The sequence below is a fragment of the Salmo salar genome, chromosome 07 (assembly GCF_965601325.2).
Source record: "Salmo salar chromosome 07, fSalSal1, whole genome shotgun sequence".
NCBI lineage: Eukaryota > Metazoa > Chordata > Actinopteri > Salmoniformes > Salmonidae > Salmo > Salmo salar.
In genome coordinates, this window is record NC_138297.1 from 14454493 (window position 1) to 14480320 (window position 25828).

Genomic DNA, 25828 nt, shown 5'->3' on the forward strand with positions numbered 1-25828 from the left:
TGTATGTGTGGGTAAAATGATTGAATAACGTGTATGTGTGGGTAAAATGATTGAATAACGTGCATGTGTGGGTAAAATGATTGAATAACGTGTATGTGTGGGTAAAATGATTGAATAACGTGTATGTGTGGGTAAAATGATTGAATAACATGCATGTGTGGGTAAAATGATTGAATAACGTGTATGTGTGGGTAAAATGATTGAATAACGTGTATGTGTGGGTAAAATGATTGAATAACGTGTATGTGTGGGTAAAATGATTGAATAACATGCATGTGTGGGTAAAATGATTGAATAACGTGTATGTGTGGGTAAAATGATTGAATAACGTGTATGTGTGGGTAACATGATTGAATAACGTGTATGTGTGGGTAACATGATTGAATAACGTGTATGTGTGGGTAACATGATTGAATAACGTGTATGTGTGGGTAAAATGATTGAATAACGTGTATGTGTGGGTAAAATGATTGAATAACATGTATGTGTGGGTAAAATGATTGAATAACGTGTATGTGTGGGTAAAATGATTGAATAACGTGTATGTGTGGGTAAAATGATTGAATAACATGCATGTGTGGGTAAAATGATTGAATAACGTGTATGTGTGGGTAAAATGATTGAATAACGTGTATGTGTGGGTAAAATGATTGAATAACGTGTATGTGTGGGTAAAATGATTGAATAACGTGTATGTGTGGGTAAAATGATTGAATAACGTGTATGTGTGGGTAAAATGATTGAATAACATGCATGTGTGGGTAAAATGATTGAATAACGTGTATGTGTGGGTAAAATGATTGAATAACGTGTATGTGTGGGTAAAATGATTGAATAACATGCATGTGTGGGTAAAATGATTGAATAACGTGTATGTGTGGGTAAAATGATTGAATAACGTGTATGTGTGGGTAAAATGATTGAATAACGTGTATGTGTGGGTAAAATGATTGAATAACGTGTATGTGTGGGTAAAATGATTGAATAACGTGTATGTGTGGGTAAAATGATTGAATAACGTGTATGTGTGGGTAAAATGATTGAATAACATGCATGTGTGGGTAAAATGATTGAATAACGTGTATGTGTGGGTCAAATGATTGAATAACATGCATGTGTGGGTAAAATGATTGAATAACGTGTATGTGTGGGTAAAATGATTGAATAACGTGTATGTGTGGGTAAAATGATTGAATAACGTGTATGTGTGGGTAAAATGATTGAATAACGTGTATGTGTGGGTAACATGATTGAATAACGTGTATGTGTGGGTAAAATGATTGAATAACGTGTATGTGTGGGTAAAATGATTGAATAACGTGTATGTGTGGGTAAAATGATTGAATAACGTGTATGTGTGGGTAACATGGATGGTGAGGTTTGCATTTAATCCATCGTCATCCCAGAGCGTGTCTGGTTATTGTGTCCTCTCATTCAAACCTATTAACTCATTTCCACAAATTCTGCCTTAATACAGGCGAGGTGGTCAACATGTAGTAGGTGTAATTATTGTACACTTGATTACAAGAGTTAAAATCCCTTGGAGCATTATAACTGTTTTGCACTGGAGTTTAATAGAAGGACCCTGTGAAAGGCAATGTGACTATAAAGTCTATGCAGACCGACTGCAGAGTCACTGTGTTTTCAAGACACTGAAATGCAAAAGCACACCGTATAAAAATGCTGGAAGCGCAACAAGATTGCAGCAAATGAAATTACAAAACACATAATTGGATGCCGGAGAACAAGGGTGCACGTCAGCACAGTAACAACTTAACTGTTTGCAAGTGGAGCCACTCTTGTCTTCCTCTATAGCAACCAGCTTGTGTTTTGGGTCCACGGACGGCAACGCCACAGATATATTAAAGAGCAGGGGTGAATACATAAGGGTAGCCTGATTGTGGTTTCACTTTGTACTGTAGTTTATATGCCCACTTTATTTATCCTACGATGTTTCACATTTCACATCAGCATATCTTTCTCTCTCTCTCTCTCTCTCTCTCACACACACACACACACACACACACACACACACACACACACACACACACACACACACACACACACACACACACACACACACACACAGGACTGTCCCTATAGAGATGCCTGCCTACGCCAGCATCTGTTTCGCTCCTTAGGAAACGGGAAGGTTGCTAGGCACCTCTTCTGGCTAGCGTCCGGGAAAATAAGGAGAAAAGTGTCCCCCTTTTGTCCACTCCACTCACCCCTCTTGTACAGTAAAAAGGGCTGATACTGTGGTAGTAGCATCCATATGGAAATGTAGGTGTATATTCTATTATGTTGCCAGGTTACTTCTGGGAGAATGATTGCAAGAGAGTGGTGGTGGGGGGTTGTATCTGTGATTCAAAACAGAAGGGGCTCCTCCAAAGAGGAGATTAGGGGCCCTTTAGAAGTGGTGTGTGTGTGTGTGTGTGTGTGTGTGTGTGTGTGTGTGTGTGTGTGTGTGTGTGTGTGTGTGTGTGTGTGTGTAGGTGTGTGTGTCACTAATGTGCGGACAGCTATGGTACTGCAGTGTGCTATGTGCTGTAGGGACCAGACTGTGTTGATTTACCCTCCATGCCTTGCGGTGGGACTTCAGCAGATTGTCTGGCCAGTGATCCGTTTTATAGGGAGGTTCAAATGTCAAGATGTTCATGCTTTTCCCCGTTTGCGGGCTACAATATTAGTAACTTGAATATAGTGCTGGTTGTTGTGATCTTTAAACTTTTGTTCGACACTTAACGTCTGTATTGGACTGTACTCTACTGTACTCTACTGTACTCTACTGTTCTGTATTGGGCTGTATTGGACTGTACTCTACTGTACTGTATTGGACTGTACTCTACTGTACTGTATTGGACTGTACTCTACTGTACTGTATTGGACTGTACTCTACTGTTCTGTATTGGACTGTACTCTACTGTACTGTATTGGACTGTACTCTACTGTTCTGTATTGGACTGTACTCTACTGTACTGTATTGGACTGTACTCTACTGTTCTGTATTGGACTGTACTCTACTGTTCTGTATTGGACTGTACTCTACTGTTCTGTATTGGACTGTACTCTACTGTACTGTATTGGACTGCACTCTACTGTACTGTATTGGACTGTACTCTACTGTACTGTATTGGACTGTACTCTACTGTTCTGTATTGGACTGTACTCTACTGTTCTGTATTGGACTGTACTCTACTGTTCTGTATTGGACTGTACTCTACTGTTCTGTATTGGACTGTACTCTACTGTACTGTATTGGACTGTACTCTACTGGACTGTATTGGACTGTACTCTACTGTACTGTATTGGACTGTACTCTACTGTTCTGTATTGGACTGTACTCTACTGTTCTGTATTGGACTGTACTCTACTGTACTGTATTGGACTGTACTCTACTGTACTGTATTGGACTGTACTCTACTGTACTGTATTGGACTGTACTCTACTGTTCTGTATTGGACTCTACTCTACTGTACTCTACTGTACTGTATTGGACTGTACTCTACTGTACTGTATTGGACTGTATTCCGATAGTTGCAGTAATTCCGTTACAGATTGTTTTGCTCCCCCATTATAAACCACCCTTATACACCAGAGAGCCATAGATTTGAAATGTGTTTTTCTCAACTGTCACCATATGTACAGGTTGTCTTGCTTCATAAATATTCATCTCTAGCTAGGGGACTGAATATGACTGACAGGTCAAAATAAACATCCAGATATCCTGGCGCACGTTGACATGTATGGTAAGGAAGTTCAAGTAGAGCTAATATCAGCCATTTCTTCATTCTGATTCCCCATGTCACTGCCTCTGACTGGCCATTACAGGGAAGAGGTTAGTGCTTTATACTGGTGAGAAAGAGAGAGATTACTGTGTTTACATCGTAGGAGCTGGTGGTGAGGCCTTTCAGTGGAAAGAGCAGCTGATGAAACATCCTTGCATGAAGCCCGATGAAGCAGATTTCTGGACTGTGAAGCACTCTCTATTGAATATGCTTTTAGTTCAGGAGTAGGTCTGCACAATCATCCCAGAATCTCTCTCAGCCCTCTTGTTCAACCCCGACGCTCCCCCTCCCCTTACGACCATGCCCACACACTATCGTTGCGGTCACTGATCCTAAAAAGAGAAGCTATCGTTGTGATGAGGACAGTGTTCTATGGGTAGCAGGGGGTTTTCCAGAATCAACTGGTTCTGTAGAGTTAGAGAGGGTCAGGATTGGATGTTTTCTGTCCCACTCAACCTGGACACCAGAAAGAAGCCCAGCTTGATCCTTCACACACACACAGGTGCCCACTGTCTCCTGCCCTCTGGACCTTCTTTATCAGACATCAGTGACCTGCTGGCAGCATGCAAGACTGACCCTGCTCCTTTAAAAAACACATTTCAGTCTTCACCTCCGTCTACCTCATCAGGGTATCTAGACTGAGATAACGTTATGGAGAAGAGTAGGAGACAGACAAGTGAACCATCATTGTGCTGCTGAGGTAATGCACTTAAAACGTCCCCCATGACAGGAGCTGCAGAACAGATTGGTACAGTTCCTGACCTCTCAGCAGCAACTCTGAACGCGAGCGCCACGACCTATTAAACGATTGGAGGCTGTAGTGGAGCGCTTTCCTCCAAGTTCAGCGACTAATTTGACTATTCAAACCCTGTGAACTCAGATATTCACTGGTCTCCCGGAGAGTCCAACGAGTGATGCCAAGGAAAAGGCAGAGGTTGCATTGGCCTGGAAGTGGGTCTGGTGTTCTTTTAAAGTTGAAGAATGTGGACTATGTCTGCGGAATGCGTCAGACATGGCAAGACAATGGATGGTGCTGAAGATCAGTTTCTCTGAAATACCTTCTCAGCGAAACAAGGCGGCTGGGACAAAGGAACTTTGTAAACACTTCTGTCAGTGTCAAAGATTGAGTATTTAACAGCTTGAGAGACAACAACAAACATGTCCAGACAGAGCAGACGTGTGACCTCTATCGCAGGTTTTTAGAGCCCCAATGTGGAATTAGGCGTTCAGGAAAAAAAAACTAATTTTCTTTGTCAAAACTTTGGAAACTTCGCACAGATGTAGGATTTTAACTTGATCACCCTGTTGCTGTTGAACTTCCAGAGTGGCGCAGCGGTCTAAGGCACGGCATCTCAGTGTAAGAGGCGTCACTGCAGTCCCTGGTTCGAATCCAGGCTGTATCACATCCGGCCGTGATTGGGAGTCCCATAGGGCGGCGCACAATTGACCCAGCATCGTCTGGGGTAGGCCGTCATTGTAAAAAAAGAAATGTTAAACTTGTAAGGTGAGGTTTAAAAAGGCTTCTGAAGTTTGTAATTTCCACTTTGAAATTTCAGACTTTATTTTTACCTTACGAAAAAAGTTCAATCCCAACAAAAAATGTAATTAATTATAATCCACATAATAATTCACATTTCCTGTTGCTGCAGGATTATGTTCCTGCTGTAGCAAACTGGTTCAAATTAAGATCCTACATCTGTATAACTCCAAATGGACATCCTCAGACACACTCCTTTAATATCGATTTATACGTGGCCAGCCTAATAAAAACGATTGTTAAGGGAGCCAGAATACCTTTCCTCCTCCTCCTCATCTCCTGAAACATATACTCTCTCTCCTTCTCTCTATCTCCCTCCCCCCTCTCTCTTTCACTCCCTCCCTCCCTGCTTCCCACGGGGGACGACTCAGCGGTCACTCTTGACAACCTGCCAAGCAGGAGGAATCGACGTAAAGCTAAATTAAATGTTGCTATCAAAGGCCCACATCTCTGATGAACCGCTGTCAGTCAACAAACAAATAATTAGGACTGCACCCCAGGTGCCTTCTGGGTCGCGTGGAGAAGATTGCCAATGTGGATAGCAACCAACTTTTAAGGGCAGCTTTGTAAGACCAAACACTGTGTTCTCTTACAGTGTCTTGGCGCTGTAAGTTGTAACTATCAAACACAGAGCTACTTTTATCCCTTTTACCTCTCACCCCAGTCAAGTCTCATCTTCCACTTCTCCAGACCCTATGCTGACTCTGTCCACAGTCTCCCTGCTTCTCTCACTCATTCACCCACCTCCTGTCCCTGACTCTGTCCACAGTCTCCCTGCTTCTCTTACTCACCCACCTCCTGTCCCTGACTCTGTCCACAGTCTCCCTGCTTCTCTCACTCACCCACCTCCTGTCCCTGACTCTGTCCACAGTCTCCCTGCTTCTCTCACTCATTCACCCACCTCCTGTCACTGACTCTGTCCACAGTCTCCCTGCTTCTCTCACTCATTCACCTCCTGTCCCTGACTCTGTCCACAGTCTCCCTGCTTCTCTCACTCACCCACCTCCTGTCCCTGACTCTGTCCACAGTCTCCCTGCTTCTCTCCCTCACCCACCTCCTGTCCCTGACTCTGTCCACAGTCTCCCTGCTTCTCTCCCTCACCCACCTCCTGTCCCTGACTCTGTCCACAGTCTCCCTGCTTCTCTCACTCACCCACCTCCTGTCCCTGACTCTGTCCACAGTCTCCCTGCTTCTCTCACTCACCCACCTCCTGTCCCTGACTCTGTCCACAGTCTCCCTGCTTCTCTCACTCACCCACCTCCTGTCACTGACTCTGTCCACAGTCTCCCTGCTTCTCTCACTCATTCACCTCCTGTCCCTGACTCTGTCCACAGTCTCCCTGCTTCTCTCACTCATTCACCCACCTCCTGTCGCTGACTCTGTCCACAGTCTCCCTGCTTCTCTCACTCATTCACCCACCTCCTGTCACTGACTCTGTCCACAGTCTCCCTGCTTCTCTCACTCACCCACCTCCTGTCCCTGACTCTGTCCACAGTCTCCCTGCTTCTCTCACTCACCCACCTCCTGTCCCTGACTCTGTCCACAGTCTCCCTGCTTCTCTCACTCACCCACCTCCTGTCCCTGACTCTGTCCACAGTCTCCCTGCTTCTCTCCCTCACCCACCTCCTGTCCCTGACTCTGTCCACAGTCTCCCTGCTTCTCTCACTCACTCACCCACCTCCTGTCCCTGACTCTGTCCACAGTCTCCCTGCTTCTCTCACTCATTCACCCACCTCCTGTCCCTGACTCTGTCCACAGTCTCCCTGCTTCTCTCACTCACCCACCTCCTGTCCCTGACTCTGTCCACAGTCTCCCTGCTTCTCTCACTCACCCACCTCCTGTCCCTGACTCTGTCCACAGTCTCCCTGCTTCTCTCCCTCACCCACCTCCTGTCCCTGACTCTGTCCACAGTCTCCCTGCTTCTCTCCCTCACCCACCTCCTGTCCCTGACTCTGTCCACAGTCTCCCTGCTTCTCTCCCTCACCCACCTCCTGTCCCTGACTCTGTCCACAGTCTCCCTGCTTCTCTCACTCATTCACCCACCTCCTGTCCCTGACTCTGTCCACAGTCTCCCTGCTTCTCTCACTCACCCACCTCCTGTCACTGACTCTGTCCACAGTCTCCCTGCTTCTCTCACTCACCCACCTCCTGTCCCTGACTCTGTCCACAGTCTCCCTGCTTCTCTCACTCATTCACCTCCTGTCCCTGACTCTGTCCACAGTCTCCCTGCTTCTCTCACTCATTCACCCACCTCCTGTCCCTGACTCTGTCCACAGTCTCCCTGCTTCTCTCACTCACCCACCTCCTGTCGCTTCACTGAGCATTCAGTTTTTTTTCTCTCCTTCACCCCATATACTCACTCCATCCCTGCACACTGGGTTGTAGAGCTAATACACACTGGGTTGTAGAGCTAATACACACTGGGTTGTAGAGCTAATACACACTGGGTTGTAGAGCTAATACACACTGGGTTGTAGAGCTAATACACACTGGGCTGTAGAGCTAATACACACTGGGTTGTAGAGCTAATACACACTGGGCTGTAGAGCTAATACACACTGGGCTGTAGAGCTAATACACACTGGGTTGTAGAGCTAATACACACTGGGTTGTAGAGCTAATACACACTGGGTTGTAGAGCTAATACACACTGGGTTGTAGAGCTAATACACACTGGGTTGTAGAGCTAATACACACTGGGTTGTAGAGCTAATACACACTGAGTTGTAGAGCTAATACACACTGGGTTGTAGAGCTAATACACACTGGGTTGTAGAGCTAATACACACTGGGCGGTATAGCTAATACACACTGGGTTGCAGAGCTAATACACACTGGGTTGTAGAGCTAATACACACTGGGTTGTAGAGCTAATACACACTGGGCTGTAGAGCTAATACACACTGGGTTGCAGAGCTAATACACACTGGGTTGTAGAGCTAATACACACTGGGTTACAGAGCTAATACACACTGGGTTGTAGAGCTAATACACACTGGGTTGTAGAGCTAATACACACTGGGTTGTAGAGCTAATACACACTGGGTTACAGAGCTAATACACACTGGGTTGTAGAGCTAATACACACTGGGTTGTAGAGCTAATACACACTGGGTTGTAGAGCTAATACACACTGGGTTGAAGAGCTAATACACACTGGGTTGTAGAGCTAATACACACTGGGTTGTAGAGCTAATACACACTGAGTTGTAGAGCTAATACACACTGGGTTGTAGAGCTAATACACACTGGGTTGTAGAGCTAATACACACTGGGTTGTAGAGCTAATACACACTGGGTTGTAGAGCTAACACACACTGGGTTGTAGAGGTAATACACGCTGGGTTGTAGAGCTAATACACAGTGGGTTGTAGAGCTAATACACACTGGGTTACAGAGCTAATACACACTGGGTTGTAGAGCTAATACACACTGGGTTGTAGAGCTAATACACACTGGGTTGCAGAGCTAATACACACTGGGCTGTAGAGCTAATACACACTGGGTTACAGAGCTAATACACACTGGGTTGTAGAGCTAATACACACTGGGTTACAGAGCTAATACACACTGGGTTGTAGAGCTAATACACACTGGGTTGTAGAGCTAATACACACTGAGTTGTAGAGCTAATACACACTGGGTTGTAGAGCTAATACACACTGGGTTGTAGAGCTAATACACACTGGGTTACAGAGCTAATACACACTGGGTTGTAGGGCTAATACACACTGGGTTGTAGAGCTAATACACACTGGGTTGTAGAGCTAATACACACTGGGTTGTAGAGCTAATACACACTGGGTTGTAGAGCTAATACACACTGGGTTGTAGAGCTAATACACACTGGGTTGTAGAGCTAATACACACTGGGTTGTAGAGCTAATACACACTGAGTTGTAGAGCTAATACACACTGGGTTGTAGAGCTAATACACACTGGGTTGTAGAGCTAATACACACTGGGCAAAATATAGCTAATACACACTGGGTTGCAGAGCTAATACACACTGGGTTGTAGAGCTAATACACACTGGGTTGTAGAGCTAATACACACTGGGCTGTAGAGCTAATACACACTGGGTTGCAGAGCTAATACACACTGGGTTGTAGAGCTAATACACACTGGGTTACAGAGCTAATACACACTGGGTTGTAGAGCTAATACACACTGGGTTGTAGAGCTAATACACACTGGGTTGTAGAGCTAATACACACTGGGTTACAGAGCTAATACACACTGGGTTGTAGAGCTAATACACACTGGGTTGTAGAGCTAATACACACTGGGTTGTAGAGCTAATACACACTGGGTTGAAGATCTAATACACACTGGGTTGTAGAGCTAATACACACTGGGTTGTAGAGCTAATACACACTGAGTTGTAGAGCTAATACACACTGGGTTGTAGAGCTAATACACACTGGGTTGTAGAGCTAATACACACTGGGTTGTAGAGCTAATACACACTGGGTTGTAGAGCTAACACACACTGGGTTGTAGAGCTAATACACACTGGGTTGTAGAGCTAATACACACTGGGTTGTAGAGGTAATACACACTGGGTTGTAGAGCTAATATACACTGGGTTGTAGAGGTAATACACGCTGGGTTGTAGAGCTAATACACAGTGGGTTGTAGAGCTAATACACACTGGGTTACAGAGCTAATACACACTGGGTTGTAGAGCTAATACACACTGGGTTGTAGAGCTAATACACACTGGGCTGCAGAGCTAATACACACTGGGCTGTAGAGCTAATACACACTGGGTTACAGAGCTAATACACACTGGGTTGTAGAGCTAATACACACTGGGTTACAGAGCTAATACACACTGGGTTGTAGAGCTAATACACACTGGGTTGTAGAGCTAATACACACTGAGTTGTAGAGCTAATACACACTGGGTTGTAGAGCTAATACACACTGGGTTGTAGAGCTAATACACACTGGGTTACAGAGCTAATACACACTGGGTTGTAGGGCTAATACACACTGGGTTGTAGAGCTAATACACACTGGGTTGTAGAGCTAATACACACTGGGTTGTAGAGCTAATACACACTGGGCTGTAGAGCTAATACACACTGAGTTGTAGAGCTAACACACACTGGGTTGTAGAGCTAATACACACTGGGCTGTAGAGCTAATACACACTGGGTTGTAGAGCTAATACACACTGGGTTGTAGAGCTAATACACACTGGGTTGTAGAGCTAATACACACTGGGTTGTAGAGCTAATACACACTGGGCTGTAGAGCTAATACACACTGGGTTGTAGAGCTAATACACACTGGGCTGTAGAGCTAATACACACTGGGCTGTAGAGCTAATACACACTGAGTTGTAGAGCTAATACACACTGGGTTGTAGAGCTAATACACACTGGGTTGTAGAGCTAATACACACTGGGCTGTAGAGCTAATACACACTGGGTTGTAGAGCTAATACACACTGGGTTGTAGAGCTAATACACACTGGGTTGTAGAGCTAATACACACTGAGTTGTAGAGCTAATACACACTGGGTTGTAGAGCTAATACACACTGGGTTGTAGAGCTAATACACACTGGGCGGTATAGCTAATACACACTGGGTTGCAGAGCTAATACACACTGGGTTGTAGAGCTAATACACACTGGGTTGTAGAGCTAATACACACTGGGCTGTAGAGCTAATACACACTGGGTTGCAGAGCTAATACACACTGGGTTGTAGAGCTAATACACACTGGGTTACAGAGCTAATACACACTGGGTTGTAGAGCTAATACACACTGGGTTGTAGAGCTAATACACACTGGGTTGTAGAGCTAATACACACTGGGTTACAGAGCTAATACACACTGGGTTGTAGAGCTAATACACACTGGGTTGTAGAGCTAATACACACTGGGTTGTAGAGCTAATACACACTGGGTTGAAGAGCTAATACACACTGGGTTGTAGAGCTAATACACACTGGGTTGTAGAGCTAATACACACTGAGTTGTAGAGCTAATACACACTGGGTTGTAGAGCTAATACACACTGGGTTGTAGAGCTAATACACACTGGGTTGTAGAGCTAATACACACTGTGTTGTAGAGCTAACACACACTGGGTTGTAGAGGTAATACACGCTGGGTTGTAGAGCTAATACACAGTGGGTTGTAGAGCTAATACACACTGGGTTACAGAGCTAATACACACTGGGTTACAGAGCTAATACACACTGGGTTGTAGAGCTAATACACACTGGGTTGCAGAGCTAATACACACTGGGTTGCAGAGCTAATACACACTGGGCTGTAGAGCTAATACACACTGGGTTACAGAGCTAATACACACTGGGTTGTAGAGCTAATACACACTGGGTTACAGAGCTAATACACACTGGGTTGTAGAGCTAATACACACTGGGTTGTAGAGCTAATACACACTGAGTTGTAGAGCTAATACACACTGGGTTGTAGAGCTAATACACACTGGGTTGTAGAGCTAATACACACTGGGTTACAGAGCTAATACACACTGGGTTGTAGGGCTAATACACACTGGGTTGTAGAGCTAATACACACTGGGTTGTAGAGCTAATACACACTGGGTTGTAGAGCTAATACACACTGGGTTGTAGAGCTAATACACACTGGGTTGTAGAGCTAATACACACTGGGTTGTAGAGCTAATACACACTGAGTTGTAGAGCTAATACACACTGGGTTGTAGAGCTAATACACACTGGGTTGTAGAGCTAATACACACTGGGCAAAATATAGCTAATACACACTGGGTTGCAGAGCTAATACACACTGGGTTGTAGAGCTAATACACACTGGGTTGTAGAGCTAATACACACTGGGCTGTAGAGCTAATACACACTGGGCTGTAGAGCTAATACACACTGGGTTGTAGAGCTAATACACACTGGGTTACAGAGCTAATACACACTGGGTTGTAGAGCTAATACACACTGGGTTGTAGAGCTAATACACACTGGGTTGTAGAGCTAATACACACTGGGTTACAGAGCTAATACACACTGGGTTGTAGAGCTAATACACACTGGGTTGTAGAGCTAATACACACTGGGTTGTAGAGCTAATACACACTGGGTTGAAGAGCTAATACACACTGGGTTGTAGAGCTAATACACACTGGGTTGTAGAGCTAATACACACTGAGTTGTAGAGCTAATACACACTGGGTTGTAGAGCTAATACACACTGGGTTGTAGAGCTAATACACACTGGGTTGTAGAGCTAATACACACTGGGTTGTAGAGCTAACACACACTGGGTTGTAGAGCTAATACACACTGGGTTGTAGAGCTAATACACACTGGGTTGTAGAGGTAATACACACTGGGTTGTAGAGCTAATATACACTGGGTTGTAGAGGTAATACACGCTGGGTTGTAGAGCTAATACACAGTGGGTTGTAGAGCTAATACACACTGGGTTACAGAGCTAATACACACTGGGTTGTAGAGCTAATACACACTGGGTTGTAGAGCTAATACACACTGGGTTGCAGAGCTAATACACACTGGGCTGTAGAGCTAATACACACTGGGTTACAGAGCTAATACACACTGGGTTGTAGAGCTAATACACACTGGGTTACAGAGCTAATACACACTGGGTTGTAGAGCTAATACACACTGGGTTGTAGAGCTAATACACACTGAGTTGTAGAGCTAATACACACTGGGTTGTAGAGCTAATACACACTGGGTTGTAGAGCTAATACACACTGGGTTACAGAGCTAATACACACTGGGTTGTAGGGCTAATACACACTGGGTTGTAGAGCTAATACACACTGGGTTGTAGAGCTAATACACACTGGGTTGTAGAGCTAATACACACTGGGCTGTAGAGCTAATACACACTGAGTTGTAGAGCTAACACACACTGGGTTGTAGAGCTAATACACACTGGGCTGTAGAGCTAATACACACTGGGTTGTAGAGCTAATACACACTGGGTTGTAGAGCTAATACACACTGGGTTGTAGAGCTAATACACACTGGGTTGTAGAGCTAATACACACTGGGCTGTAGAGCTAATACACACTGGGTTGTAGAGCTAATACACACTGGGCTGTAGAGCTAATACACACTGGGCTGTAGAGCTAATACACACTGAGTTGTAGAGGTAATACACACTGGGTTGTAGAGCTAATACACACTGGGTTGTAGAGCTAATACACACTGGGCTGTAGAGCTAATACACACTGGGCTGTAGAGCTAATACACACTGGGTTGTAGAGCTAATACACACTGGGTTGTAGAGCTAATACACACTGGGTTGTAGAGCTAATACACACTGGGCTGTAGAGCTAATACACACTGGGCTGTAGAGCTAATACACACTGGGCTGTAGAGCTAATACACACTGGGTTGGTTGATGAAGTGAACCTGTGGATAAGTGAAGCAAGGCCAACGTGTGAATAAGGGAATGAAGAATGTGTTAGGTAGGGTCTGGAAGAGAACGTATGATAGCGTTTAAGAGGAGTGTCAAGGCGGTAGCAGCAGAGTTAGATTGAAGGGGTGGTGTCAGTCAGAGAGATAGTGGAAGGCTGAGTGAATAGAAGTGAGGAGGGGGAGGGAGGGAGGAAGGGAATAAGCCAGAGAGATAGTGGAAGGCTGAGTGAATAGAAGTGAGGAGGGGGAGGGAGGAAGGGAATAAGCCAGAGAGATAGTGGAAGGCTGAGTGAATAGAAGTGAGGAGGGGGAGGGAGGAAGGGAATAAGCCAGAGAGATAGTGGAAGGCTGAGTGAATAGAAGTGAGGAGGGGGAGGGAGGGAGGAAGGGAATGAGCCAGAGAGATAGTGGAAGGCTGAGTGAATAGAAGTGAGGAGGGGGAGGGAGGAAGGGAATGAGCCAGAGAGATAGTGGAAGGCTGAGTGAATAGAAGTGAGGAGGGGGAGGGAGGAAGGGAATGAGCCAGAGAGATAGTGGAAGGCTGAGTGAATAGAAGTGAGGAGGGGGAGGGAGGAAGGGAGGAAGCCAGAGAGATAGTGGAAGGCTGAGTGAATAGAAGTGAGGAGGGGGAGGGAGGAAGGGAATAAGCCAGAGAGATAGTAGAAGGCTGAGTGAATAGAAGTGAGGAGGGGGAGGGAGGAAGGGAATAAGCCAGAGAGATAAGGCTGAGTGAATAGAAGTGAGGAGGGGGAGGGAGGAAGGGAATAAGCCAGAGAGATAGTGGAAGGCTGAATGAATAGATGTGAGGAGGGGGAGGGAGGAAGGTGTCGTGTCTTTGGCTATGCCGGATTAAGTGATATGACATGCTAACCTATAAAATTCTTTCTCTAATTAATATTACCTGATTAAGCTAATCATGTAAATGTAATTAACTAGAAAGTCGGGGCACCACGGAAGAACGTTTATAGAGCCGTTATCTTCCGAATAAACTCTTAAAATACTTAGTAATACTTTACATCGATAGCAGTCAATATTAACCCTTATCTTATTTTCAGTCTCATAATGAAAGTTGTAAATTCTTGGCTATCTTCACGAACCCTGGCTAACAAGTTGAATCAGCAATACCAAATTGGGTTTAATTATTTATTTACTAAATACCTAAACTAATCTCACAGAATTACATATACACAGAATACAAATGATGTCATACAGAAAACGTCCTGGTGGACGGAACCTGTATGATGGCTGGTTACACAAAGGAAAGGGGGTTGGGCTTGAATGAAAGAGCGGGAAGACTTAGGAACGAAGAAACAGCAGCTATGCTATCGTAAATACATTATGTTATGCATTCTAAATTACCGCCCATTTGGAAAAGGAAAATGCAATAAATATTTACTCTGAGCTGCGCTTCGGTAGATTGGTCGTAGATGCTGGCCGGGTTGGCCAACAGATCTTCCTGTCCTCGGAAGAATGTCTCTGGTGGTAAATTGGATACGTGGTGGTATCTTCGTCCGTCTGTTAGACTGGATCCGTCGTCCGTCCTTTCCTAGCCCACGTCTACAGCGGCCGCTGCTAACTCAATCGCTAGGAAGTATCACTTCTGTAGTGAATAAGCTCAAAGTTCATACCATTCGCCATCAAAGCTCACGCCGAGGTTGGCTTAGTTCTGTACTTGACCTGTGTGTCCTTCTAACGTAGAGGCTGCAGACCTCACGTACTGGAACAACGGTTATCTTTTCATCAAAGGCTTATATAGTGGAGAGGGGGAAGGATGTGTTTCATCGTTTATAACCCCTGTCTCTTCACAGGGGTGGGCCACTGATCAAGCAGGGCACTTTCCTTATGAAAACCCAATTCTCTCATTTGGAAGCTAAAATTACATTTAATCTCCTAACAAACAATTTCAATATCAAACATTTCAATTGCATAACAATTCCATGTGACTCTGATAATTAGAGGGTGTATACTTTCCCAGGTACAGTTTATGTCGTCCTGTCATCAGTCATAATGTCTCAGATGACAACCGAACTGACATCCATACACATTACGTTCCAAAGCATATTTCCAACTGGTTTTATTAACAAAATATGGTTCCTTTCCCCATTTGTTTGATGTTCCCAGACTCTCTATATTTAACAGGACAGCAGTCCTTCAGGACAGCAGTCCTTCAGTAGGGTCAGAGAGGGGAAGGGAGAAAGGTATTTATGGGGGGGGGGGGGGGTCATAAACCTTACCCACAGGCCAACGTCATGACAAAGGGAATGAGCCAGAGAGATAGTGGAAGGCTGAGTGAATAGAAGTGAGGAGGAGGAGGGAGGAAGGGAATGAGCCAGAGAGATAGTGGAAGGCTGAGTGAATAGAAGTGAGGAGGGGGGGGAGGAAGGGAGTAAGCCAGAGAGCCACACTGCTCCAAGGCTGAATTTTATAAGCTTTAGAAAGCAGAGGAGAGGCTGCTTATTTGAACCATATGTAGGGAGGACGTGGAACAGTTACATGGTTGGCCCATGCAGCCGGGCCCGGGCCCAGGGATAGTGATGGTTTGGAAGCAGGTACAGGCCTAGAACTCGGAGGCTGGGTGGCCTAGTAGTTGTTTCCCCTTGTGCCTTGTGGGACTCTGTGTTTGCAAGCTGCGTTTGGTGATTTGTGTTTAATGGCGTGTGCGTTTTGTTGGCCTAGTGGTCCAGTGGTTGTGTAAAGAAACCAAAGAGACAGCTAGTGTGATTACAGGGAAGGGAAGCAAAACTAGGAAACAATTGCTAAAGGTTTTTACTGCCTGGCATGACTCCTCGTTGGGCATCGAAAGTGGAGCTGGCTGGCCTTCAGCCCTCAACCTTTGACGCCTAGAGAATGTTCATGCCATGAAATATGTTACAAGGTGTTTGTAAATGGGCTGTATTCAACATGGTGTGGGGCTGGGCTAGTGGGACACATCTTCAATATGCTCATGACTCCAGTTATCTTTTTAAGGGCCTAGAAAGTACAACTGTCCTTCAACCACTCAAGACCCGTACAAAGTCCAGGCCAATGCACCATTCCCTTGAAATCCCCAAATCCTATAGGTATAGATAGATATAGACCAGAATACTTTGGAATTCCACCTTGTGCCAGTCCACATCAAGATCTTCTGTTCAGATGACTGATCTATGTAGGAATCAGAGATTCCATGCATGACATGACATTCTCATTACACGTCAGTAACCTTTTGGTATGTGAGCACCAGCAACGCACAAGACTCCGGAGGGTTAGGAGCATATGATGATCTCACGAGCTTTCTTGCTCACACAAGCTCCCTCCCTCCCTTTCGCATGAACACAGACACACACAGCTCTAGGATGCATCTGCACTTGTAGTTGTGTCCCATTGTGATTTTGTGGGGCTTGATCATCTGGAAGTTAAGATACCCTCAGGGAGATATTGTTCTTTCCTCTCAATCCTAGATTTCAAACCTTGGCTTTAACACGAAGCTGGACAAATAAAAACAAATTAAGTGACGGCATGGAATGGAATATTGATTATATGCGCCGATAGAATCTAAACAAAGTGCTCCATGTCTGGCAGAGAGGGAAGATAATGTAGCAGAAAACCTCCAGAAACAATGTTTTATGGACATTTATCGACAAAGGAAGAGAATAAATATGGACATGTAATTGCTTGTGAAAAGAGCTATACGGAGATAATGGCCTATAGGTGCAAACTAAAGCATTTTATGAAAGCTTGCTCTGCACATTCTATCTAGCGTTGTAAAGTCTGTTGAGATAAAGTCCACATATGTCGATTAATATATTATAGCTGTAGTCGAAGCCTACAAGCTCAGCTCCAAGTTCCACTACGGACCTCCAAAGAGCTCACTTCATTGAGTCTCTCTAGTCTCTACCCTAAGACAGATGTTGGTTCCCCCTCCTCTCTCTCTTTCCCATCCATCTATTAGTTCTTTGTAGACATATTGGATCCAGCTAATGATATTCAGTCAGCACAACAATGCTTCCTTTATTCCCCAGTGGGTGTATTTGTTGTGGAGTGGTGGGCAACAGTCCCCTGCTCAGACTACTAACTGGTGAGAAGCCATCATGCCAGGCCCACATGAAATCAACAAACAATCTGGTTCCCAGATCATCCCAGGCCCACATGAAACCAACAAACACTCTGGTTCCCAGATCATCCCAGGTCCACATGAAACCAACAAACACTCTGGTTCCCAGATCATCCCAGGTCCACATGAAACCAACAAACAATCTGGTTCCCAGATCATCCCAGGCCCACATGAAACCAACAAAAACTCTGGCTCCCAGATCATCCCAGGTCCACATGAAACCAACAAACACTCTGGTTCCCAGATCATCCCAGGTCCACATGAAACCAACAAACAATCTGGTTCTCAGATCATCCCAGGTCCACATGAAACCAACAAACACTCTGGTTCCCAGATCATCCCAGGTCCACATGAAACCAACAAACACTCTGGTTCCCAGATCATCCCAGGTCCACATGAAACCAACAAACACTCTGGTTCCAAGATCATCCCAGGTCCACATGAAACCAACAAACACTCTAGTTCCCAGATCATCCCAGGTCCACATGAAACCAACAAACACTCTGGTTCCCAGATCATCCCAGGTCCACATGAAACCAACAAACACTCTGGTTCCAAGATCATCCCAGGTCCACATGAAAACAACAAACACTCTGGTTCCCAGATCATCCCAGGTCCACATGAAACCAACAAACACTCTGGTTCCAAGATCATCCCAGGTCCACATGAAACCAACAAACACTCTGGTTCCCAGATCATCCCAGGTCCACATGAAACCAACAAACAATCTGGTTCCCAGATCATCCCAGGCCCACATGAAACCAACAAACAATCTGGTTCCCAGATCATCCCAGGTCCACATGAAACCAACAAACAATCTGGTTCCCAGATCATCCCAGGCCCACATGAAACCAACAAACAATCTGGTTCCCAGATCATCCCAGGCCCACATGAAACCAACAAACAATCTGGTTCCCAGATCATCCCAGGTCCACATGAAACCAACAAACACTCTGGTTCCCAGATCATCCCAGGTCCACATGAAACCAACAAACACTCTGGTTCCCAGATCATCCCAGGTCCACATGAAACCAACAAACACTCTGGTTCCCAGATCATCCCAGGTCCACATGAAACCAACAAACAATCTGGTTCCCAGATCATCCCAGGTCCACATGAAACCAACAAACACTCTGGTTCCCAGATCATCCCAGGTCCACATGAAACCAACAAACAATCTGGTTCCCAGATCATCCCAGGCCCACATGAAACCAACAAACACTCTGGTTCCCAGATCATCCCAGGCCCACATGAAATCAACAAACACTCTGGTTCCCAGATCATCCCAGGTCCACATGAAACCAACAAACAATCTGGTTCCCAGATCATCCCAGGCCCACATGAAATCAACAAACACTCTGGTTCCCAGATCATCCCAGGTCCACATGAAACCAACAAACACTCTGGTTCCCAGATCATCCCAGGTCCACATGAAACCAACAAACACTCTGGTTCCCAGATCATCCCAGGTCCACATGAAACCAACAAACACTCTGGTTCCCAGATCATCCCAGGTCCACATGAAACCAACAAACAATCTGGTTCCCAGATCATCCCAGGCCCACATGAAACCAACAAACAATCTGGTTCCCAGATCATCCCAGGTCCACATGAAACCAACAAACAATCTGGTTCCCAGATCATCCCAGGCCCACATGAAACCAACAAACAATCTGGTTCCCAGATCATCCCAGGCCCACATGAAACCAACAAACAATCTGGTTCCCAGATCATCCCAGGTCCACATGAAACCAACAAACACTCTGGTTCCCAGATCATCCCAGGTCCACATGAAACCAACAAACACTCTGGTTCCCAGATCATCCCAGGTCCACATGAAACCAACAAACACTCTGGTTCCCAGATCATCCCAGGTCCACATGAAACCAACAAACAATCTGGTTCCCAGATCATCCCAGGTCCACATGAAACCAACAAACACTCTGGTTCCCAGATCATCCCAGGTCCACATGAAACCAACAAACAATCTGGTTCCCAGATCATCCCAGGCCCACATGAAACCAACAAACACTCTGGTTCCCAGATCATCCCAGGCCCACATGAAATCAACAAACACTCTGGTTCCCAGATCATCCCAGGTCCACATGAAACCAACAAACAATCTGGTTCCCAGATCATCCCAGGCCCACATGAAATCAACAAACACTCTGGTTCCCAGATCATCCCAGGTCCACATGAAACCAACAAACACTCTGGTTCCCAGATCATCCCAGGTCCACATGAAACCAACAAACACTCTGGTTCCCAGATCATCCCAGGTCCACATGAAACCAACAAACACTCTGGTTCCCAGATCATCCCAGGTCCACATGAAACCAACAAACACTCTGGTTCCCAGATCATCCCAGGTCCACATGAAACCAACAAACACTCTGGTTCCCAGATCATCCCAGGTCCACATGAAACCAACAAACACTCTGGTTCCCAGAACATCCCAGGTCCACATGAAACCAACAAACACTCTGGTTCCCAGATCATCTCAGGCCCACTTGAAACCAACAAACACTCTGGTTCCCAGATCATCCCAGGCCCACATGAAACCAACAAACACTCTGGTTCCAAGATCATCCCAGGCCCACATGAAACCAACAAACACTCTGGTTCCCAGATCATCCCAGGTCCACATGAAACCAACAAACACTCTGGTTCCCAGATCATCCCAGGTCCACATGAAACCAACAAACACTCTGGTTCCCAGATCATCCCAGGTCCACATGAAACCAACAAACACTCTGGTTCCCAGATCATCCCAGGTCCACATGAAACCAACAAACACTCTGGTTCCCAGATCATCCCAGGTCCACATGAAACCAACAAACACTCTGGTTCCCAGATCATCCCAGGTCCACATGAAACCAACAAACACTCTGGTTCCCAGATCATCCCAGGTCCACATGAAACCAACAAACACTCTGGTTCCCAGATCATGCCAGGCCCACATGAAACCAACAAACACTCTGGTTCCCAGATCATCCCAGGTCCACATGAAACCAACAAACACTCTGGTTCCCAGATCATCCCAGGTCCACATGAAACCAACAAACACTCTGGTTCCCAGATCATCCCAGGCCCACATGAAACCAACAAACACTCTGGTTCCAAGATCATCCCAGGTCCACATGAAACCAACAAACACTCTGGTTCCCAGATCATCCCAGGTCCACATGAAACCAACAAACACTCTGGTTCCCAGATCATCCCAGGTCCACATGAAACCAACAAACACTCTGGTTCCCAGATCATCCCAGGTCCACATGAAACCAACAAACACTCTGGTTCCCAGATCATCCCAGGTCCACATGAAACCAACAAACACTCTGGCTCCCAGATCATCCCAGGTCCACATGAAACCAACAAACAATCTGGTTCCCAGATCATCCCAGGTCCACATGAAACCAACAAACACTCTAGTTCCCAGATCATCCCAGGTCCACATGAAACCAACAAACACTCTGGTTCCCAGATCATCCCAGGTCCACATGAAACCAACAAACAATCTGGTTCCCAGATCATCCCAGGTCCACATGAAACCAACAAACACTCTGGTTCCCAGATCATCCCAGGCCCACATGAAACCAACAAACAATCTGGTTCCCAGATCATCCCAGGTCCACATGAAACCAACAAACACTCTGGTTCCCAGATCATCCCAGGTCCACATGAAACCAACAAACACTCTGGTTCCCAGATCATCCCAGGTCCACATGAAACCAACAAACACTCTGGTTCCCAGATCATCCCAGGTCCACATGAAACCAACAAACACTCTGGTTCCAAGATCATCCCAGGCCCACATGAAACCAACAAACAATCTGGTTCCCAGATCATCCCAGGTCCACATGAAACCAACACTCCCTGGTTTGCATTCTGCTCTGGTGCCAGAATGGGTTCCTCTCTGGTGCCAGTATGGATTCCTCTCTGGTGCCCCAATGGATGGTGAACATTAAATGATCGTTTCCATTTCTATCCTCACGGTCTTTAAAGATGAATTCTGATATATCAATATCTTAAATGTTATATTTAAAAATGAATATATCATTTTAAGGTCTCCATTTGTTATTTGCCAGTATTGAGAATCTCAGGACCCATTCAGATGTACTTAACACCGATGCTTCCTCAGTGTCTTTTACAACATACAGCTCCTTTCCTTTAGAAAGACACTAGGCGCTCTGTTTGTGGCTGGCGTTAAGCCAGCGTAATTGTCAAAAGCACACTCGTTAGTGTTTTTGACCTGGTAAAGCCGTCATTTTTCTATTTTCAAACCCTAGAGCCAGGATTGGTAATTTACCTGTTTTATATGAGCTCGCTTGTGCTGAGGTGGGGAGGCAATATCTGAGGTGTGTCCTTAAAAACGTGTGCCGAAGTGACAATTTCAGTATGCTCTGATGGGGATATTTAAGACCAAGCGAAAGCTGGTTTTAGCAGTAACGGGTTGGTTAAGGCATGGATTTTGACAGCAGAAGCGCTGCCTATCCAGCCGTGACGCACAGTACCCATATGCACATGGAACAAGACATATGTGCTTTTTTTGTTCCCAATTTGTTCCCAACCCCAAGTTCAGCCTTTCCCCAACCACTTAAAAAAATGTGTGCCTTCATGTGAGAAGTTATCATGAATATTCATTTTGGGGGTGGGTAAACATACTTGTACCAGATCCCAACACTTTCTCACTAAAGCATACTTACCAGAAGTCCAGTGGTACGCTCTGATAATAAAATGATGTGCATCACGAGCAAATATGGCTCTGTACAGTTCTCACAGTGATAAGGCTCAGTACAGTTAGCTCACAGTGATAAGGCTCTGTACAGTTCTCACAGTGATAAGGCTCTGTACAGTTAGCTCACAGTGATAAGGCTCTGTACAGTTAGCTCACAGTGATAAGGCTCTGTACAGTTAGCTCACAGTGATAAGGCTCTGTACAGTTAGCTCACAGTGATAAGGCTCTGTACAGTTAGCTCACAGTGATAAGGCTCTGTACAGTTAGCTCACAGTGATAAGGCTCAGTACAGTTAGCTCACAGTGATAAGGCTCTGTACAGTTAGCTCACAGTGATAAGGCTCTGTACAGTTAGCTCACAGTCATAAGGCTCTGTACAGTTAGCTCACAGTGATAAGGCTCTGTACAGTTAGCTCACAGTGATAAGGCTCTGTACAGTTAGCTCACAGTGATAAGGCTCTGTACAGTTAGCTCACAGTGATAAGGCTCAGTACAGTTAGCTCACAGTGATAAGGCTCTGTACAGTTAGCTCACAGTGATAAGGCTCTGTACTGTTAGCTCACAGTGATAAGGCTCTGTACAGTTAGCTGACAGTGATAAGGCTCAGTACAGTTAGCTCACAGTGATAAGGCTCTGTACAGTTAGCTCACAGTCATAAGGCTCTGTACAGTTAGCTCACAGTGATAAGGCTCTGTACAGTTAGCTCACAGTGATAAGGCTCTGTACAGTTAGCTCACAGTCATAAGGCTCTGTACAGTTAGCTCACAGTGATAAGGCTCTGTACAGTTCTCACAGTCATAAGGCTCTGTACAGTTAGCTCACAGTGATAAGGCTCTGTACAGTTAGCTCACAGTGATAAGGCTCTGTACAGTTAGCTCACAGTGATAAGGCTCTGTACAGTTAGCTCACAGTCATAAGGCTCTGTACAGTTAGCTCACAGTGATAAGGCTCTGTACAGTTCTCACAGTCATAAGGCTCTGTACAGTTAGCTCACAGTGATAAGGCTCAGTACAGTTAGCTCACAGTGATAAGGCTCTGTACAGTTAGCTCACAGTGATATGCGGAAATGTGCCTTTTGAATTTTGTATAACGTCAGTAGTCTAGTCAAGGAAGCATCATGCAAATATCTTGTACCACCCAGCACATCTAGCAGGGAATGTATTTCATACCGACCACTCCCTTGAGATGATGTGCCTCTACATCGAGATGGGTGCAATTGCAGTCTGCAGTTTGGGACGTTCCTGCGTTATTCTTGACACTTCTCCCAGTCATATTTAAGGTTAGAACTACCTTTCTAAGTGTTCTGATACTTCTAGCTTGGAGTTATATTTTTATGATAACATAGCTACAGTATTTGACTTTTTAATGTGTATAGTATTGCTTACTAGGTGTGTCCAATCAATTTTGTAACCACTCCCTCTTCAAATTAGGGCTGATTGGAAAAGCTGTTCAAAAGAGGACATTGTATTATTTCTTTGTACTCCCTGACGAAGGCCATGCAGCCGAAACGCGTTGGATTTTTAAAACCTTGTTTCTATTGAACATGCCATACTAATAAAGGCATTTTAATCAATTATATGAAGAGTACCTTGGTCCTCCTTTCTTTTTGATGACCAATTTACCCCTTTTACCAAAGAGCACCTTCTGTCTACCAAAATGTACTATTGTGTACCTTAGTAGCGCTTCCCTTCCTCCTCTTTCTACTAGCAGTCGCCAAGTAGTCCAGACTATCGATAAAGGGTTTCTCGTGAGACCACAATCACTAAAGCTTTATTAAAAGACAAAACTGTGAGTGGACATCCCCTTTTTATCTACGTAGGCTGTTACATTATTTTAGACAGCTCCTGTTGTTATTGTGGATGTACGTACAGTACAAACCCTTCCATCTAGGTTAAATGCCCATCATGGAATGAGATAAATGTTTCTAAAGAATGTCACCGGGTTAAGTTATTTTCCTTTAACAATTTGTATTGTATTTGTTTTTGATTAAAAAGCAAGGCCCTTTACCCTGCTATAAGGAAGTCTTTCTGATCCTGCGTTAGCCAAGGAGCCGATACATAAAAGGTTTATGCTTGTGAGGCTTTTTCCGACATGCTTTTGCATTGTTCCTAATTCACATAGGCCTACCTGCAGTGAACACTCCGTTCCGCTTGTATATATCGATCCCCATTTCCAAACGGCGCCTCCTGTTCGGTTACCAAACACATTCTCCTCCAAACCAAAGTTTCTGTTCTATAACACCATATCAACAGCAGGCCTAGGCTATATCTGGCTTGTCTCACAAGCCATGTCTCACACATGTCTCACACATGTCTCTCCCAATTTACAGGAGCCTAGTATTTTTAATTTGAGGAGAGTGCGATGCCTAAGTCCTATACTCGTTGAAGCCAATTACAACAATGTTGACTGTCAACAGTCCAAACATACTGAGCCAACACTGGATGTTTTTGTTTTATGTTACTGTAACCTATGCTATTTAATAAACTGTAGTATCCATCCACAATGAACTAGGCCAAGAATATTCCGTGCCCCCAGACGAATTGGAGATGATGACAACTCAAAGACCGCCAGTAACCGACAAAACTTGAGACAAACGAATGCCGTATGAAACAATGGAACGCCTTAATTGACTAGTGAGTGGCCAAGCCCTCATCACACCTACAACTTGTTTATTTATCAAAACCCAGCTCTTTTCACACTACCGGCAGCTATTGCGCTCATAATAATGGCTATGAAAATTGTGAAAATATTTCGGACACACCCCAGGACCAAAAGTGCTACCACCAGGGTTTATATTTCTCATTGCATTAGGTTTGTTAAAATAGAGCCCTTGGGGTTTAAATGACAGATGTTGGGTGTACTATGTTGGGTATACTATGTTGGGTATACTATGTTGGGTATAATGTCCCTATCTCTGCTTGTTGAATGTACTGTAATTACACTACAGTCTTATGGAGATGGGAACAAACAGCAACACTCCTACCAAGTGTGTTGTTAATGGTCGATATTCGCTACCATAGTGGCCGTGCAGCGTTCATTGAGAGACACATCTGCCACACAGCGGTTTAGGAGGAGAAGGAGAGGTGGAGGAGGAAGTGGAGGAGAGGTGGAGAAGAGGAGGAGGAGGAGAGGTGGAGGAGAGGAGGAGGAGAGGTGGAGGAGGAGGTGAAGGAGAGGAGGAGGAGAAGTAGATGTGGAGGAGAGGAGAAGGAGAGGTGGAGGAGGAAGTGGAGGAGAGGTGGAGAAGAGGAGGAGGAGGAGAGGTG

The 25828-nt window shown here is 45.1% G+C and overlaps 1 protein-coding gene across 1 annotated transcript in view; it reads left to right on the forward strand.

Annotated features, from left to right (window-relative positions):
* Positions 1 to 25828, forward strand: part of LOC106608575 (arylsulfatase J-like) — a 33498-nt gene that overhangs the window by 1976 nt on the left and 5694 nt on the right. The window lies entirely within an intron of this gene.